The sequence below is a fragment of the Haliotis cracherodii genome, unplaced genomic scaffold (genome assembly GCF_022045235.1).
Source record: "Haliotis cracherodii isolate W230 unplaced genomic scaffold, xgHalCrac1.p SCAF_3, whole genome shotgun sequence".
NCBI lineage: Eukaryota > Metazoa > Mollusca > Gastropoda > Lepetellida > Haliotidae > Haliotis > Haliotis cracherodii.
In genome coordinates this window covers 1435258-1453135 of record NW_027266286.1, presented here as the reverse complement: position 1 = coordinate 1453135, position 17878 = coordinate 1435258, and the positions used below count along the sequence as shown (strand labels likewise).

Here is a 17878-nt window from a genome sequence, read left to right as displayed (position 1 = left end):
AGTAGAGTGGCACTGCGCATTAAGTTTTGGAACTTAGTTGTGCTGACACGCATGCGTACATGTGACATTAAAACAGGTTGGCAATTATCTCGTTTCCTGATTATTTCCATTCTACTGTATGTTCAATTTGCGCCCTTAAATAATGCTCTCATGTCGATTTATTTTTACTTCCTCATTGACGTGCTTTTATTTAGTACCACCTCCATTAGCATTGATAGACATTATATTAGACATCTGTGTACAGAGCGCTGAGGTCGATTTCATTGTAACGGTAAATGTGAGTCAAGCCATTATTCTTATGATCATTACACTCATGGTGGTTGACGTCAATAATAATAATCATAATCATCATCATCATCATCATTGTATAATGTATACATATTATTTAGCACCCACAATAATACTGCTAAGACTGATAATATTGATAATTGCCCATATGATACAACGATGATAATGATGAGTTTAGGTGTTAAGACTCCTTTGAACAGTATTCCAGTTATACTCCGGCGTGTCAGCTTGATGTGGGAGGAATGTCCGGGGCACATATTTGATTCCACATTGGTGACCACGAGCACGGGTATGAGGTTGACAAACCTAGAAACATAATCGGGACGAATCGGGATTCGAACCTACGATCATTTTTCTGGCGTGCCCAAGGGACGCAACTCTGTGTGTGTATGGGCAGGAGCCTGTGTCAGTCTTTCCCAGACTCCCTGGTATGGATGCGTGGCGAGGTGCCCCCGCCGTCTCCTCATCCTGTGTCGAGATCACGAGGCATCCTGTTAGCGGCAATCAACTTAAGTATCAGTGTCAGACGAAATATCATCATTTATCATTTCAAATAACGTTGTTTCTGAAAATAAAGGATGATTTGAGCAAAATAATTACAGTTTTGAAGATATGTTATGAAGCAACAGAAATGCCAGCATGTGTTTTGTTTGAGTGAGTGAGTGAGCGAGTGAGTTGAGGTTCGCGGTTGTTCACGGCATGTCGGAGGACTCGGTAGGAAAGCCGAACACAACGCAGGTCATAGACGTTAAAAACAAAACACTTGCATTGTACTGCCAGACAACGCTCATAATCAGAGGGAATCTTGGATTCAAACCCAGGAACGTGTATTTGTTTTGAAAAAGTGATGACATCAATAATCGTCTTTATCTAGTTCAATATGCTGTTGTAGTGGTTCAATAAGGCAGCAGTTTCCATGGTAATTAAGTCTTGTGCAAGACACCTTCATTCATCTGTTTTGTTCCATCACCATTGGAAGCCATGTTGTCACCGACATGTGTTCCACTGACACCGTGTTGTCAAACCTTCAATGTCAGAGGTTAGTTGGTGTACATGGGAATTTATACATAATTCATAACATAAACATACATAAACTTGAGATTTTCAAGGATGTTTTATATACGTTTAAGAGTTCACTGATGTAAACGGCGTTTTTATCTACGTATAAGAGCGGTCCCACTGACAAATCCTACGTCCATTTATCTTCTTCATATGGATTGTCTCAACCCATGTGCATGTTCATGAAGGTATTAGATACCCTAAACTGGTATGTATATGTATACTGTATGTCCTCTATTAGATAGCGTAAAGTGTTATGTATATATGTATACTGTATGTCCTCTTCTAGATGTCGGTATCTGGGGAAGTCCCGTGTAGACTCGGCCCTAGTTGCCTGTCAGGATCCTGTCCCCCAGGTTCTCTGACTTGACAGACCCCGACGGCGTTGCCCGTTGTTCATGCTTTCAATCAAAGGTTTGCCTGGTCCACACACGCCGTGATGTAACTGAAATACTGCTGACTGCGGCGTTATACAACACTCACTCATTCACTCAATAGACGTCATGCATCCGATAGACGCCGCGTCCAAACAGACGTTGGGTCTCCCATTAACGCTCCGTCATTATATCGGAAAAGTACCTGCCGGGTGTGTCTTGACGAGTGAGTGAGGGAGTGAGTATGGTTTTTACGCCACTTTTAGCAATGTTCCAGCAATATCACGGAGAAGGACACCTGAAATGGGATAGACACATTGTACCCATGTCGGGAATCGAACCCGGGTCTTCAGCGTGACGAGCGAACGGTTTAACCATTAGGCTACCCGACCGTCCCTTGTCTTGACGAAATAAGGTACTACTCTCTATATGATCCTATAGTTATATATGATGTCATTCAGAAGGACTGAGACATTCACTCAACCTTCTCCTCAAGTACAGTTAAAAACCAATAAAATATTACGCAACCCATTTCGCACCACAAAAGGATATACTCATCGCCCCAACACCAATTCCTGTATGAAATGCACCTATAAAAGAAAGCCAACACAATTTAATTCAGTTCAAAAATAGAATTGTGTATGTATTACCTCTAAGGTCCCCTCGTCAACACCCACTCCCCCCTGCCCCATGCCCGGCCCCCTCCCACGGCTGTGTCAGACTTAGGAATGTCACCACGCTCCGGTGGAGTGGATGTCAGCTGGTGGTTGTTAAATGTAGCGAGTGTCATGTATAAGGGATTTTAATAGGTCAGGTCTGTCTAACTCAGTAAAAACGAGGTAGATGCGGAAGTGTTTCTCATCATGGTACAGTACTCTACAACATGACACCAGGGTCATTCATAGAACCACACGCCGTAACATGCTGACCAGACCAGGGTCATTCATAGAACCACACGCCGTAACATGCTGCCCACACCAGCGCCCTGCATAGAACCACACGCCGTAACATGCTGACCACACCAGTGCCCTTCTTAGAACCACACGCCGTAACATGCTACCCACACCAGTGCCCTGCATAGAACCACACGCCGTAACATGCTGACCAGACCAGCGCCCTTCTTTGAACCACACGTCGTAACATGCTGACCAGCACCCTGCATAGAACCACACGCAGTAATATGCTGCCCACACCAGCGCCCTTCTTAGAACCACACGCAGTAACATGCTGCCCACACCAGCGCCCTGCATAGAACCACACGCCGTAACATGCTGATCAGACCAGCGCCCTTCTTAGAACCACACGCCGTAACATGCTACCCACACCAGTGCCCTGCATAGAACCACACGCCGTAACATGCTGCCATAACCAGCGCCCTGCATAGAACCACACGCCGTAACATGCTGCCCACACCAGTGCCCTGCATAGAACTACACGCCATCACATGCTGACCAGACCAGTGCCCTTCTTAGAACCACACGTCGTAACATGCTGACCAGCACCCTGCATAGAACCACACGCCGTAACATGCTGCCCACACCAGCAGCCTTCATAGAACCACACGTCATAACATGCTGATCAGCACCCTGCATAGAACCACACGCCGTAACATGCTGACCAGACCAGGGTCATTCATAGAACTACACGCCATCACATGCTGACCAGACCAGCGCCCTTCTTAGAAACCAAACGCCGTAACATGCTGCCCATATCTGGATTCTTCATAGATTGTATACAGTTTTTTTTGCTTGCATGTTGTTTTACAAAGGGCACGCATGGCTACCACAGCTCAAAGCATATTTTGTTTACAGTTTCTAGTCAATCTGAACACCGTCTGTCGTCGTGCGGTATATTGACATGCTAGAAAGACAGGTCCGGGACCCAGGATCATAGGTTCCTGGCACGCCTAAGGGACGCAATATTACTGCGACCTAAACTGGGCCCCGTGCCCCCGAATGCGTGAGTCTATTTTAGTTGAATCACGATCTGTGAGATTTGTTTGTTTGCTTTTAAAAGACACACTCAGCAATATCCCAGCTATATGGCGGCGGTCTGTAAATAATCGAGTCTGGACCAGACAATCCAGTGATTGACATCTGTGGGAGGCAGGGTGCAGACGCTAACAACTATGGTAATGCAGAAGCACGGTGCGGACCACCTGATACTGACATGTTAGCACACGTAGAACGCACTCAGAATACAATAAGTGAAAATATCCTTAATTTCAAAATATGTTTCAGTTTATGAAAACATGTCGATTTGTATATATAAACAGATTTACACCTAAAAGATTTGTGTATCAGACGGAAATATTCATGACCGGATATAGATATATACGTAATTCATATAAAGGATACAAATGGTATCATAAAATCATTTCATGCTGTTTGAAATTCAAATTTCGTGTTTATAGCGATACCATTAAAACACTGGCAGGTTAATGTGGCATTATATTGATAAGGATTAGTGTGAGGTGTACACAGCCCAGCAGAATGGTACTGACAGACCAGAGTCTATCGCACCCTTGGGTATGGTTTTACGCCGCTGTTAGCAATATTCCAGCAATATCACGGGTGGGGACACAAGAAATGGGCTTCACACATTGTTCCTATATGAGGAATCGAACCCGGGTCTTGAGCGTGGTGAGCTAACTCTTGAACCACTCTCTTGAACCACTAGGCTACCAAACAGCCCCACCAACACAAATAACTTGACCTTCTGCCCTTAGCGGTATGAGGATCCATGGATACACGCCCTGTTTCCCTGTTGGGGTAGATCACGCCGAAGACCAGGATTCGATTCCCCATATTGGTACAGTGTGTGAAGCCCATTTCTGTTACCCCCGCCGTGATATTCCTGGTTTATTGCTGAAAACGGCTCAAAATCTTACTCTCTTACTCTGGTCTGCAAAATCAACTTTCTGCTTAACCGGTGAGCTTTAACAGGCGACCGATGTCTTTATGCTAAGCCATGTTTTCAGACATCGGTGCGTCCCATCAAGTGACTTCCGATCTCCACCACGTAATCTGATCCAGCACTTGATGAACACGATGATAGAGAACATCACACGGGCCACATGCCGTGTCACCATTGTCGTGACCACCGTCGCCATGGAATATAAAGTGCATTTCTCTTGAAGTGAACTGGTTGCAAAGAAGCAAAGGTCCTTTGAAGACAGCAGGGTCTCCCTTGAAGAACGGAACAATGGCTGTCTTCTGAACATAAAATTAACATCCTGGTAGGACCTCACTTCACTTGAAGTCTGTGTCAGTTCTGAGGCCTGTGTTAAGATTCGAACCCCAGATCTTCAGATAGCCGTAAGAGTCTTTAGAGAGAGTTAGATGCTAGTATTGACAGACACTGTGGAGGGGCGCTGTGAGCAATGAAGGATTATGGTGATGATGATTATGATGACATGATGAAGGGTGATAGTACAGGGATACAATGGTGCTGATGGAAGCATAGCGGACACTTGTGTTTCACTTCAACCATACATGTTTTGTTTCAGAGAGTTACTCTATAGTTTTAGGGGGGCTGTACCATCTGACAATTTCTCTAAAATCAGATCTTAGTTCTTGCTTCCACAAAACAAAGATCTGAGGACATCCCCTTACAGGTCACGTCAGAACGACCTTCCGCGAACTTTGACCGACCAATGAAGCAACTAACAGGAAGTCGACATTAGCCAATCAGAAAGCAGCTTTCTCGAGATACGCGGTACACGTTTCAAACTGGCGACATCCATTCCAGACTACACTTTGAAAAATAATTTGACGATACAACAAAAACGATTCGATTAGTTCTTGATTCAAAATTTGAAAAACCGAACAAGAGAACATTCCCGATTGTCATATAAATGGCCGGGATTGTATGGCAGTACAAGCCCTCGGGCTATGCCAAGTCTCTTTCGTTCAAATGATTATCCCACTGAAGGGACAGATAGACGATGATTTTATCGGATTCAGTTATACAGCCCGTAACTGTCGTGCAGAATACCCGGTGTTAGCTTTATCGAGGTTGCATGATTAGAGAACATTCCGAACGTCCCTTTCCTGATCTGTGAAGCGACGCTCTGATTGATTGGATGAACGGTCGTTCTTAACGTGACCTGAAATGGGATGTCCTCGGATCTTTGTTCAGCGGTGGCGAGAACTAGGATCGGGGTTAAATGAGATTGTACCATCTGATTAAAGACGGGTCATTCGAGTTGGAGAAGAGTGATTGAGTTGGGTTTAACGCCGCTTGATGTGGGGGGAAAGCCCGAAGTGATGCAGGTCTCAGACGATTACCACTTCGGTGAAACCCACGAGTACGGGTATGGTGATGACAAACCTAGAAACATAATCAGGGCGAACCGGGATTCAAACCAACAATCACAGGTTTCTGGCGTGCCCAAGGGATGCAACTCTGCACAGCGAATCGCGGCGCCTTAGACGACTGGGCCACCCGTGCCCCCCAGTTGGAGAAGATAGGAGTGGTGTCCACTGAGACATCACGACGTCAATAGTCTGTTGTCGGTTGATATATGCACTCCTTGGGTGCCGTGAGTCATGATCTTAGCTGCTGGTATTACACAGCCAGTGTGACACTTGATACGAAGCCGGGTACTTCACACTGACAGCCATTGTCATTATACCTGGTATACAGGACTAGTGTGTATTAATTCACTATAGGATTAACTTTACAGGACAACTTATCCTATGATTGTGGATTAGATTCATCCTGACCATCATTTTTGGTTTGTCCACATCAACCTCGTAGTTTCTCAAAAGTGGAAGATCACTTCGGGATTTCCTCCCCGATTCCGGAAGGCACGCCATGACCAGCATTGCTAGGCAACCTATCTCCCCGTATCTGTTTTAACATTATCACAACAAAATATATTATTCGAATCATATAATGGATAGGTTTTTCGGCATGACAAAGACACACGGTATCCGTTGTGGTCATTTATTGATAAAGATGCAAATAAAACGGTCAGGTAGGTAGTACTTTCAGTGTTTACAAATAAACATGGCTTGGCACTTGTCGGGATCTGGGCACATGTGCTGTGTGGTTCCGTGATCATTGTGAAAATATTCGTATGGGATACCATAAATCAGTATCTAAATAGTTTCAGTTGGGACAGTTATATTTCCTGTAGTCACTGTCCGACTAACTTATCACTAACCTTGTGACGTAGTGTACTAGCGCGCACATTGCAATGTTGGGGTAGAGAGAGGTGAGAATACTGTTTTAGGCGATAGAATTTAGGAATGACATTACATGTATATGATAAACAGGTCATCACGTTTGTGTGTTTGGGGATGGTAATATCCTGTGTTAAAAATAAACCAAGGCTAACTGAATTCAACATTTACCATTCCCAAACACACAGGCCTGATAACTTATTTATATTATCATATTCTTAAGCTCTATCGTAGTCAGTACAGACTATCATTTAAACTATGAGAGTGTTTTACTGGTATAGACTTAGCTCTTATGTGTAGACATTGGGCTCAGTCTGTGTCGAGGTACATAAGTATACTGTTTGCAGTCAACATGTCATTAAATAGTTAGTTTTTTAGGAGAACCGAACGTAATTATTAACTCAGTCAAGGCAACCCCCTTCAAACATTGCTAGATAACCATCAATAAACGCCCTCTCATAATAACCCGGTCGTTGTCAACATATTTTCCCGCCAATAAATAGCAAATCCTTTGATCTGCTTCAATTTCCGCATGGTTGAGAAATGCTGATTTGACATTGACGACCTGTGTGACTGACGTGACCTCCTGCGGTTCAGTGACCCCGACATAATCTTGCATGTTAACGTCGGGTTACCTTAACAAGGGGAGATAATTATATAAGGTTATGCATGATCCAGCGATCTATCCCCCTGGAGATGTGACGGGCAGACACTCTCCTGTCACAAGCCTGGAGCAGTGTAAAGGCGTCTCGGTTGTCCTAACGTATATTAGTAGACACATTGTGGATTCTAATGGGGTTACAGTTGAGAGCCAATGACTGGCCCAACTGAACTAGCATTACTGACTGGTTCTGTTCCTGTCGTAGGCGCAATGCTATGCTTCCTCAAAAAGTCTGTTACAACACGTGGAACGAGGTGGCGGGCATTATCCTGCTACAACGTGACGTTACCTCCCTGCATCTGCGCAAACGGGTAGAACTTCACCTCGAACGATGTAGTCCCGATACTTAAATTGCCATTAACAATGGTGAGTTGTGGTTTCACATGAGCTGTGATGCCAACCCATACCATTACACTTCCACCCCCAAACTGACGACGTTGAGTAACGCAAACGTCGCTAAGACGTTCCCCTGGACGTCTGTAGGCCCTACAACGACCATCAGAGCGTCCGGATGAAACTTTGACTCATCTGTGGACAGTATACTCTACCAGTCTTGTCGTCTGAACCTCAGACGCTGTCTACACCAAGCTAGCGTGCCTGACGGTGACGTGGAAGCACAATTTGGCGTATCGCTGGACGTCGGGGCCGGGTGTCATGCTCACTAACTGGTTTCAACCCAGGAAATTGTTCATGTGGCAGTTTGGTATTGATTCCGTAGATGCACCAACCGAATTTGGTTGTCCTGTAGACGTGACGCCACACGTAAACGACCCGCCTGTGGCAAGTCATGAGTGTTGCCCTGCTGTGGAGCAAAGATATGATATTGTTTTATGCCATTCCTGTTTGCAGCATACCCACGGCACGTAGACGCTGATTTACAGCAAGCCGTGGCACTTTGTAAGCCAGATTTGCTATAAACAAAAGTGGCTTGATGAGCACGTGATAGCCGAACACTCATTGTGTTCTGTGTTCACTTAAAACACGCAAACATCCAAACATGCACGTGTACATTGTGAATTACGACCCTGCATCATATATTTTCAGAATAAATTATATTTCATTGAACTTTATATGAAGCACAGTTGCTTTTTTCTGCTCGTGTATGAGTTATAGGTATAGCTAGATATTGCTAGAGGCGGCGTAAACTCACTCACTCACTCACTTCATTCAAATATCTGATAACACAGAAGGCGACTGCAACATACTAAAATGTCAATACCGCACTGCAGTTAATATTCCGAAATAGATACGACAAAGACTATTATTTCGTTCAAACATTATCCTTATGTCATATATTCTTACCCCCTTCTATAATCTTACAAATCCAGACCTCTGTTTAAACTGGACAATTGAAAACGATACCGTCCGGATGAACGGTGTTACACTGTGTATGATTTGTTACACGTAGAAAACAATGAGGTGCGAGACAAACGGTCACTGACACGGTAAATACATCGTTTATCACCACAGTCAATATGCCAGTTACCTAGAACAAGCTGTCAATACAAACCTCTTTGATCACCAGAATAAAGTCGTGATCTGTTGAAACAACGTCATGCACGTCAGCTACATCGTCCTCCGCGTGACCACCGTCGACATGTTGCGGTCATATTGTCCGTCATATGTATGTTTAGTGACAAATTGATGGTTAGACAGGCGTGTGGCGAGGGGGGACAGGTGGTTGTTATTGTCTGTAATCCCCTCATCGAGGTGTGGAAACAAACAAACAAACCCAGTGCCCCTAAACCACTTCAAATTTCAACACTTGATATATGCCATGATGATAATATGTATTTGTCCTCGTGGTAGTTTGTCATATTACCTCCTCGTTGTAAATATGGCATTAAGCTCACCGTACAAATATGACATGTCGGTGTAAAGTGGATATTGGTACCGTCACAGTACAGTATTGAGTCTCCGTGTGTGGGCGAATAGCTTCTCAATGAGTAATGTGTATATTGGTGAACAAGAGTCGGTTAATTCAGGAGATTATGTACACAGATACAGTACACGGGGCCACGGGTTGTGCAGTATCCGAGGGCGCCACAATTCGCTGTAGGGTTGAGTCCCACACCATGCCAGAAAACTATTATCGTTGGTTCGAATCCCAGTCCGACCTGATTATGTTCTTGGTTTGTCAGCACCATACCCGTGCTCGTGCGTTTCATCAAAGTGGTCTGAGACCTGCATCACCTCGGGCTTTCCTCCCACATTAAGCTGACACGCCGTGATTAACTGGAATACTGTTGAAACCAGCGTTACCCAAATTCACACACTGACATGAGGTCAGTTCCCAACTCTCTAGGTATCTTTACAGTGGACGAACATCGTATTGAGGTAATCGATCATAACGATAAGGTGAAGTGCTTTGATCCAGACTGCCCGTCTCTTGGCTGACACAACGTTGTTTGGGTGTATTAAATATGATAGCCCTTCGGGTTATTGGCAATCTATTAAGACAAGAAGAATGGATCATTTATGTTTACCGACGGTATTTGATTTGTTGATCAGTGTTGTGGAGGTAGAGCTTGTAGAGGGCTACAGTTTCATACTCCTTGATGTCATCTGTGAGTTATATATCCCTTATAGTAGCTCTGTCTATGTATCTACATTGACGACATATGTAAACTTCACATCGCTTGACGCCCTCTTGGAGTTTATCATGCCTTAATACTATCAGTAATGTGTACACACATTGATGCCTTCGCCTAGTTTCATATACACCTTGGAGTTTCATATGCATTGATCGCATCTTGGAGTTTCATATGCATTGATCGCATCTTGGAGTTTCATATGCATTGATCGCATCTTGCAGTTTCATATGCATTGATCGCATCTTGGAGTTTCATATGCATTGATCGCATCTTGGAGTTTCATATGCATTGATCGCGTCTTGGAGTTTCATATGCATTGATGTCATGTGCTAGATTCGTGTGTCTTGACCTCGGAGGTTATGTTCTAAGGACCTATCAAACCTGAACAAGCGAATGACTATGTTTTTACGTCAGTGGTAGTAGTAGTAGAAGTAGTAGTAGTAGTAGTAGTAGTGGGTGAGTATGGTTTTACGCCGTTTTTAGCAATATTTCAGCAATATCTCGATGGGAGACACCCGAAATTGACTTCACACATTGTACCCTTGTGGGAATCGAACTCGGATCTTCTCCGTGCCGAGCGAACACTTTAACCACTAGGCTACCCCACCGCCCCAAACAAGGGCTTACATAATCTGATCCAGATCACAATCCTTTGACATCTCAATGTATCCACAGATACAGCACGTGCAATCTCCTCACATTGTCCCGCGGTGCCATGGGAACCTGTCGACGATGGACAGTATAATGACTAAATTATCACAGATTTTTATGGAAAACTAGCATACAGCAGAAAAATGGTATGACTACTTTTTGACAGATCAATATAAAAATCGGTCTACAGGTCGCCGGGACCCAAAGGTAGGCCAGCACACTAGGAGACCATGGGGACTACTCTCCCCCCAGCTCCATATATTCTCTCATTTGCAGACCGTGGGAATTTCTGCATTTTACTCCCTATGTCTGAATGGTAATAATGTCATAGTTTATTACACTTGTTTCACACAATCAGACCAGAGTCAGATCTTAAAATCTCTGCTTCAATGTTTAAGTTGTCCTTACACCAGAACAATACCTTCTGTTACATCCCACCTCGTGTTCTACGGAGATACACTCCTGACCCACAGTTTTACCATACCTGTCTATGGGCAATGTAAGACGACACCTGGTGACACCTGGTGACACTGTCGGTGTTCCCGGTCGCCCGGTCTGTCAACACCCAGAGAGAGAGGAGAGAAAGTGGCAATACCGTCCATGTACAAATAGCAATATCACTTACTAATCCCTTCATGGAGATCACGGAGAACTGGGTCACGCTGACCTTTGTAGAAGGACAACAGAGCTGGGACGTTCTTACGTCAACAACACAGAGATTATACACAAAGACGTATTCAAGTTCTTGTAACAAACATGTTGGTGGTGAGCTTGAAGTGGGACATGTCTATATCATACCGGGCAACCGATCGGGGCTGGTGGTACCCCAGCGGAGCCGTTTTCAGATGGTGAGAAATCTAGGCGTGGACATTGCTGTTTGGTGAATAACAGTGAATGACAAGAATTAAATATACATTACCTTTCATGCTGATGTACAGGTATAGGCTATAGGCCGTGGTCAGTCTGACTCACACAGCAGCTATTTACACGGTGTCGATGTATCTGAACGCCGTTCTGGAAGGTCATTCGAGAACATACAGGATAGGAGTCTGACGTGCATCTAAAATAGGTATGGCAAAGACACGAGATATATGTATTGTTGAGAGACACGAGATATGCGTATTACTGAGAGACACGAGGTATATGTATTACAGAGAGACACGAGATGTACGTATTACTGAGAGACACGAGATATATGTATTACAGAGAGACACGAGATGTACGTATTACTGAGGGACACGAGATATATGTATTACACAGAGACACGAGATGTACGTATTACTGAGGGACACGAGATATATGTATTACAGAGAGACACGAGATATATGTATTATAGAGACACGAAATATGTAATACAGAGGGACACGAGGAATATGGATTTTCAATTTCTGTTTGCTTTATACGCAAGGTTTCGGGGCGACTTCTTGCCTCTTCATCAGATGAAGGATCAAGGAGGTGACCGACCAGATATATGCTGGGCTGAGTGTTGCCGCGTCACAGTAGATCAGATTGTAGTGTTGTATTGATCTGTTATGACATACGGATGTTGCCAGGGATAAGGTGGTATCTATGTCAGGGAGTGTGGCTCTACGTTGTATTGAACGTGTCTTGTTGCAGGTGCAGCGTGGATCAAGGAATATCAGTCCAGATTGGCGTCCAACAATTCTGGCAGTTGTAAGTACCATTTGACATAGGCTACCACCTTCAGGTCATATTGCATCATCGCCTTTAGGCGGCTCCATCACTTTGGCTTGACTGCACTAATAAACCTACTGCCACTTTTGCCGCTTGTAGTGTAGGTATCTTCCTATCTCGTCTTAACCTCTCTGGAGGTTTCACCTTTTCCTAGTAAGACCTGATGAGTTGAGTAGTAAATGAAATTTGTACTTCAAACGTCCAATGTTCCAAGATGGAAGACAAGAAATGAACGATTGCATTATGGATGACGGGAATAGAACCCGCAACCTCACATATCTTGTTTAGTTTTGTAACCCAATGTTTTCCCACTGAACTACCGGGGCAGGTGATGTGAAAAGTTGTTCAATGTTACATGTCATGACTCCAGTTGATCCATGCTGCGCGTGTTTTCTCCCGCGTGCTTTGATCGAATTCCTTTTATACCGCGACACACTGTATTGTTTGAATATAGGATATCTCGATGTTTTCTTTTTTTTTCTGGCATTTCTTGCATTTAGATTTATAAGTGAGATCTAGCACTCCTCCTCGGTTATAGTCGAGGAAGTAAGACCTCGGCAATCGGGCATCGGCAATGTAAGACCGAGGAGCGTTTATCCTTCACATAAAGTGACCGTGGTTTTTACCAAAGTGCTAAAAAGATGATAGGTCACTGTACATGTATAACTGAAATACTCACTCTCTTGCATTATGATTCTTGGTATGTCCACCCCATACCCGTGCAGGTGGCTTTCACCATGAAGCAAGCGTCAACGCACTGACTCACTGATTGGTATTGCAGGATAGTCTTGAAGTTCTCTCCAGATTTTCCAGGCACATGTTCAGCACATCAGGCAGATGGCCTGTCTGGGAAGGGCCGCGCATTGACTGCAGCCCAGGCAAGTCTGTTCTTCCTCTACTGACTCAGTTAGTGGGATACATCAAGCACCCTGCACCATGCATCTGAACACGTGGCACTTATTACAACGTCTCGGCCGAGACGGAACCGGGGGACATAGATTCCTTAATTTGTTGCAATGACCTGTCTAAGTTCCAGGTTCGATTTCCAACATGGATCTATTTGTGTAGCCCATTCCTTGCGAAGTCTTAGCGACAGTGTAACAGAATCGTGAAGGAAATGTCTGGTTTGTTTGTATCTTGCCTTAATGACTGTAAGTTGTTACAGTGTATCATTGATTTCACTCCTTCCAGAAACACTTCTTGAACAAGGCGTCACTTAGCGGACATCTGCAGTAGCACGAGGGATGGTGTGCCAGATAGTCTGCAAATTGCACGTGTGAGAGTGTCCTAGACCGTTTACAGTTGCTCGTGGGTATGTGTTTTTGACAGTCCACAGTTGCGCGTGTGAGAGTGTCCTAGACAGTCTAGAGTTGCACGTGGGAGTGTGCTCTAGACAGTCTTCACTTGCTCGTGGGCGTGTGCTCTGGACAGTCTACAGTTGCACGTGTGAGAGTGTCCTAGACGGTTTACAGTTGCACGTGGGAGTGTGTTCTAGACAATCTTCAGTTGCACGTGGGAGTGTGCTATAGACAGTCTTCAGTTGCACATGGGCGTGTGTTCTGGACAGTCGATACACCAGCGACAGTCATGCTACCTTGATGAGGCCTCGTGAGACTCATTGTGAGGCGGGCAAACAGCTCGCTTTCTTAAAAGGATTATCGACTATTTTCTGAAGGAACCAGCATGCAAACATCGCTCTCTAATAGGTCTTAATTAGATTGTCGAGTTTGTTTCTTTGATTCTTGTAACAGGCCTCCAATCTATGGTGCACCGCGCGCTCCCGACTGGGGCTGCGATTCCTGCAGTATCGGGTTTCTAGTAAACACATTAAAGTGCTTTCAGTAATAAGCAAGGACGGCCTGGGCTTTCAGTCCTTGTATATCAACAGATATCATTCACAACACGGAGACTGTAAAATATAAAAAAATATTATCATGATATAAGGTTGATTGTGTGATCGCCCTCCTTTACATTGCTCTGCCAGTGGAGGAGCTTCAAGATGGAGTGTTCGGACCCTTTGTCCAGTTGCGTGTGTATGTACCGTCCCTGACTTCAAGACTAGAGGATATATCAACAGATCACATGTTTGTTTGTTGTTTAACGCCGCTCTCAACAATATTCAGCTACATAACGGCGGTCTGTAAACATTCGAGTCTGCACCAGACAATCCAGTGATTGGCATCATGTGGCCCCATCGTCAAAGGCGCCGCGATTCGCTGTGCAAAGAAACCTATGATTGTGGGTTCGAATTCCGGTTCGCCCTAAATTGGGTTTCTTGGTTTGTCAGTACCATAGGCGTGCTCGACGGTTTCACCGAAGTGGTAAACGTCTCAGACCTGCATCACTTCGGGCTTTCCTCCCACATACGCCGCGATATGACTGGAAAACTGTTAAAAGCGGCGTTCAATCCAACTCACTCACTCACTTGGCTTCTTGGAATAACACGTGCACCTCACTCTGTCCCTTGGTACACACTCGAAGAGTTATCTCCCCTGGTTGTTGAAAATCAAAACTAGTTTATAAATGTCCCGTGAAGGCCAAGTAATGTCTCGATGCCAGATAGTATGTTTAGGCGTCATGTTGCAGTGGTGTAGTTAATGTGACCACCATTGTTTCAACTGGCGTACACACTTCGTGTTATCGTTGCCTGTCATTAAAGGGGATACACGCATAAGAGGGCTGTCAACATGACCTGACACAACCCAGCGCAATCTCTGATAAATGAGACAAGCTGCGGCTCATTACGTGTTGTATCAACTTACAGCAGGTAAGCGGGTAGTCCACGGGTAGTCCACGGGTAGTCCACGGGTACACTGACTCAACAGGTGCGCTCACTACAGTCAGTATTGTGTAAGACTGTGTCAAGGAGTGTGTGCCAGGGGGACGACTCGGCTGGATGATACACTTCATATTCCCCGTAATGATCCACACATACCCCGTAATGATCCACACATACCCCCTAATGATCCACACATACCCCGTAATGATCCAAGCATACCCCGTAATGATCCACACATACCCCCTAATGATCCACACATACCCCGTAATGATCCAAGCATACCCCGTAATGATCCACACATACCCCCTAATGATCCACACATACCCCGTAATGATCCACACATACCCCCTTATGATCCACACATACCCCCTTATGATCCACACATACCCCCTTATGATCCACACATACATGAACCCCGTAATGATCCACACATATCCCGTAATGATCCACACATACCCCCCTAATGATCCAAGCATACCCCGTAATGATCCACACATACCCCCTAATGATCCACACATACCCCGTAATGATCCACACATACCCCCTTATGATCCACACATACCCCCTTATGATCCACACATACCCCCTTATGATCCACACATACATGAACCCCGTAATGATCCACACATATCCCGTAATGATCCACACATACCCCCCTAATGATCCACACATACCCCCTAATGATCCACACATACCCCCTAATGATCCATACATACCCCGTAATGATCCACACATACCCCCCTAATGATCCACACATACCCCCTAATGATCCACACATACCCCCTAATGATCCACACATACCCCGTAATGATCCACACATACCCCCTAATGATCAACACATACCCCCTAATGATCCACACATACCCCGTAATGATCCACACATACCCAACACGTGCAACACCTGCGCTGCCCCGTAACCTGTTATCTCAAAGCGACTTCCGTGCTGACATGCGTGTCCTTTTGCAAACACCTGGTGTCAGCGCTGGTTTTCAGTAATCCATTCCTATAATTCCCACTGCTATTTCCTTTTACGGTGAATGGAATCTGTTTTGGAGACGTTCTTTTACATTAACTTTTTATATTTCTTTAAACAACTTGACATGTTCCATCAGGCAGATGCATCTTTTGAAATTAACAAAAGCTCCACCTTTCCGAGTGTTCAGGACATACGTATTGTATTGCTGTAGGCTATTGGGTGGTGGTAATGTTTAACCAAGGAGATAGTGAAGTACCACAAAGGTTAGTTTAGTCTAAATGGTCTTTGTATGGGTTTTATGTTAAGGAATTAAACGATGCGGGATTGTATGTTACTGAATTGAACGACACAGGGTTGTATGTTACTGAATTGAACGACACAGGGTTGTATTTTACTGAATTGAACGACACAGGGTTGTATGTTACGGGAATGAACGACACAGGGTGGTGTGTTACGGGAATGAACGACACAGGGTGGTGTGTTACGGGAATGAACGACACAGGGTGGTATGATACGGGAATGAACGACACAGGGTGGTGTGTTACGGAATTGAACGCTACGGGGTTGTATGTTACGGAATTGAAGGATACGGGGCTGTATATTACGGAAATGAACGACACATGGTTGAATGTAGCGGGATTGAGCGGTTCTGAACGGTACAGTGTGTGTATGTCACGGGATTGTACGGTATAGGGTTGTATGACTAAACATTTCGAGGTGCTTCGAGATAGTATTGATTTAACCCTTGGGTGAAGGATACAATTAGATATGCATGTATTACCATATATGCAACAACGACATGAATGGCAATAACAGTAGGTTTGTGTGTGCATGACTCATTACGCAGGTATGACTCGCATCTCTGTGTCCACGTGAACGGTAAACACAACACGGGTCGTTAATCTACCTGAACGCCAGGGATGTACCTGTGTCCGCTCGCAACACTTTCATCTCACCTGTAGTTAGATCCAGGTATATCGATATACCTGTCCCCTCTGACCACTGACGCAGCACAATTCCGTCTCCTACCTGCCATGCTCGTGTCCTTAACTGACCTTACCTGGCCGTAAGACGTGACACCTGGTCGGCGGCTTGCATCAAAGGGAAGCCGAAGATCAAAGCTAATTGTTTCCGCGTGTCTGTATGTGAATAACAACAGGTAATGGTCAGTTTGTGGCCAGATTGTCTCACCTGGGAGCGCGTTGTGAAGGATAATCCTCAATAGAGGCGGGATATCTTCGATCTCCTGAACCCCCTCCTCAATCTGACAGGTGTGTTTGCGGGGCAGGTAAGCTGCGATAACATGTAATGTGTATTATCTTAGTTTAACGGGAATATGCCTCCCTGTTGTAGTTATTGATGTATTGGTGTGTTAGGCTTCAGCTACATTGCATTGTCATCATATTACGGGACGATACGTTAGCTCAACGGAGAGTGAATTAGCTGACTTGAACTAACTTTATTACATGCTATGACATGAGAATTGTGCTGGCAATTAGCTGCGTGTCTCTGAGAGTGTTGGTTCGAATACCAGATGGGACTCCACCCAAAAAGGTACTTGAGTTTGTACTTACTAATTTTTGAGAGTGTTATCCCAAATATAACATTTGTT

At 44.7% G+C, this 17878-nt stretch overlaps 1 protein-coding gene across 6 annotated transcripts in view; it reads left to right on the top strand.

Annotated features, from left to right (window-relative positions):
* LOC139474824 (uncharacterized) overlaps positions 1–17878 on the top strand; it is a 73414-nt gene that overhangs the window by 20619 nt on the left and 34917 nt on the right. For 3 of the 6 annotated variants that reach the window (XM_071257956.1, XM_071257960.1, XM_071257959.1), the window contains exon 2: positions 12434–12490. The exons of 1 other annotated variant lie outside the window; for it this stretch is intronic. The gene's annotated coding sequence lies outside the window, so the exon portion shown is untranslated. Of the gene's footprint in view, positions 1–12433; positions 12491–17172; positions 17555–17878 lie in introns of those variants that run through there. 2 more of the 6 variants (XM_071257966.1, XM_071257962.1) reach the window with 2 other exon arrangements.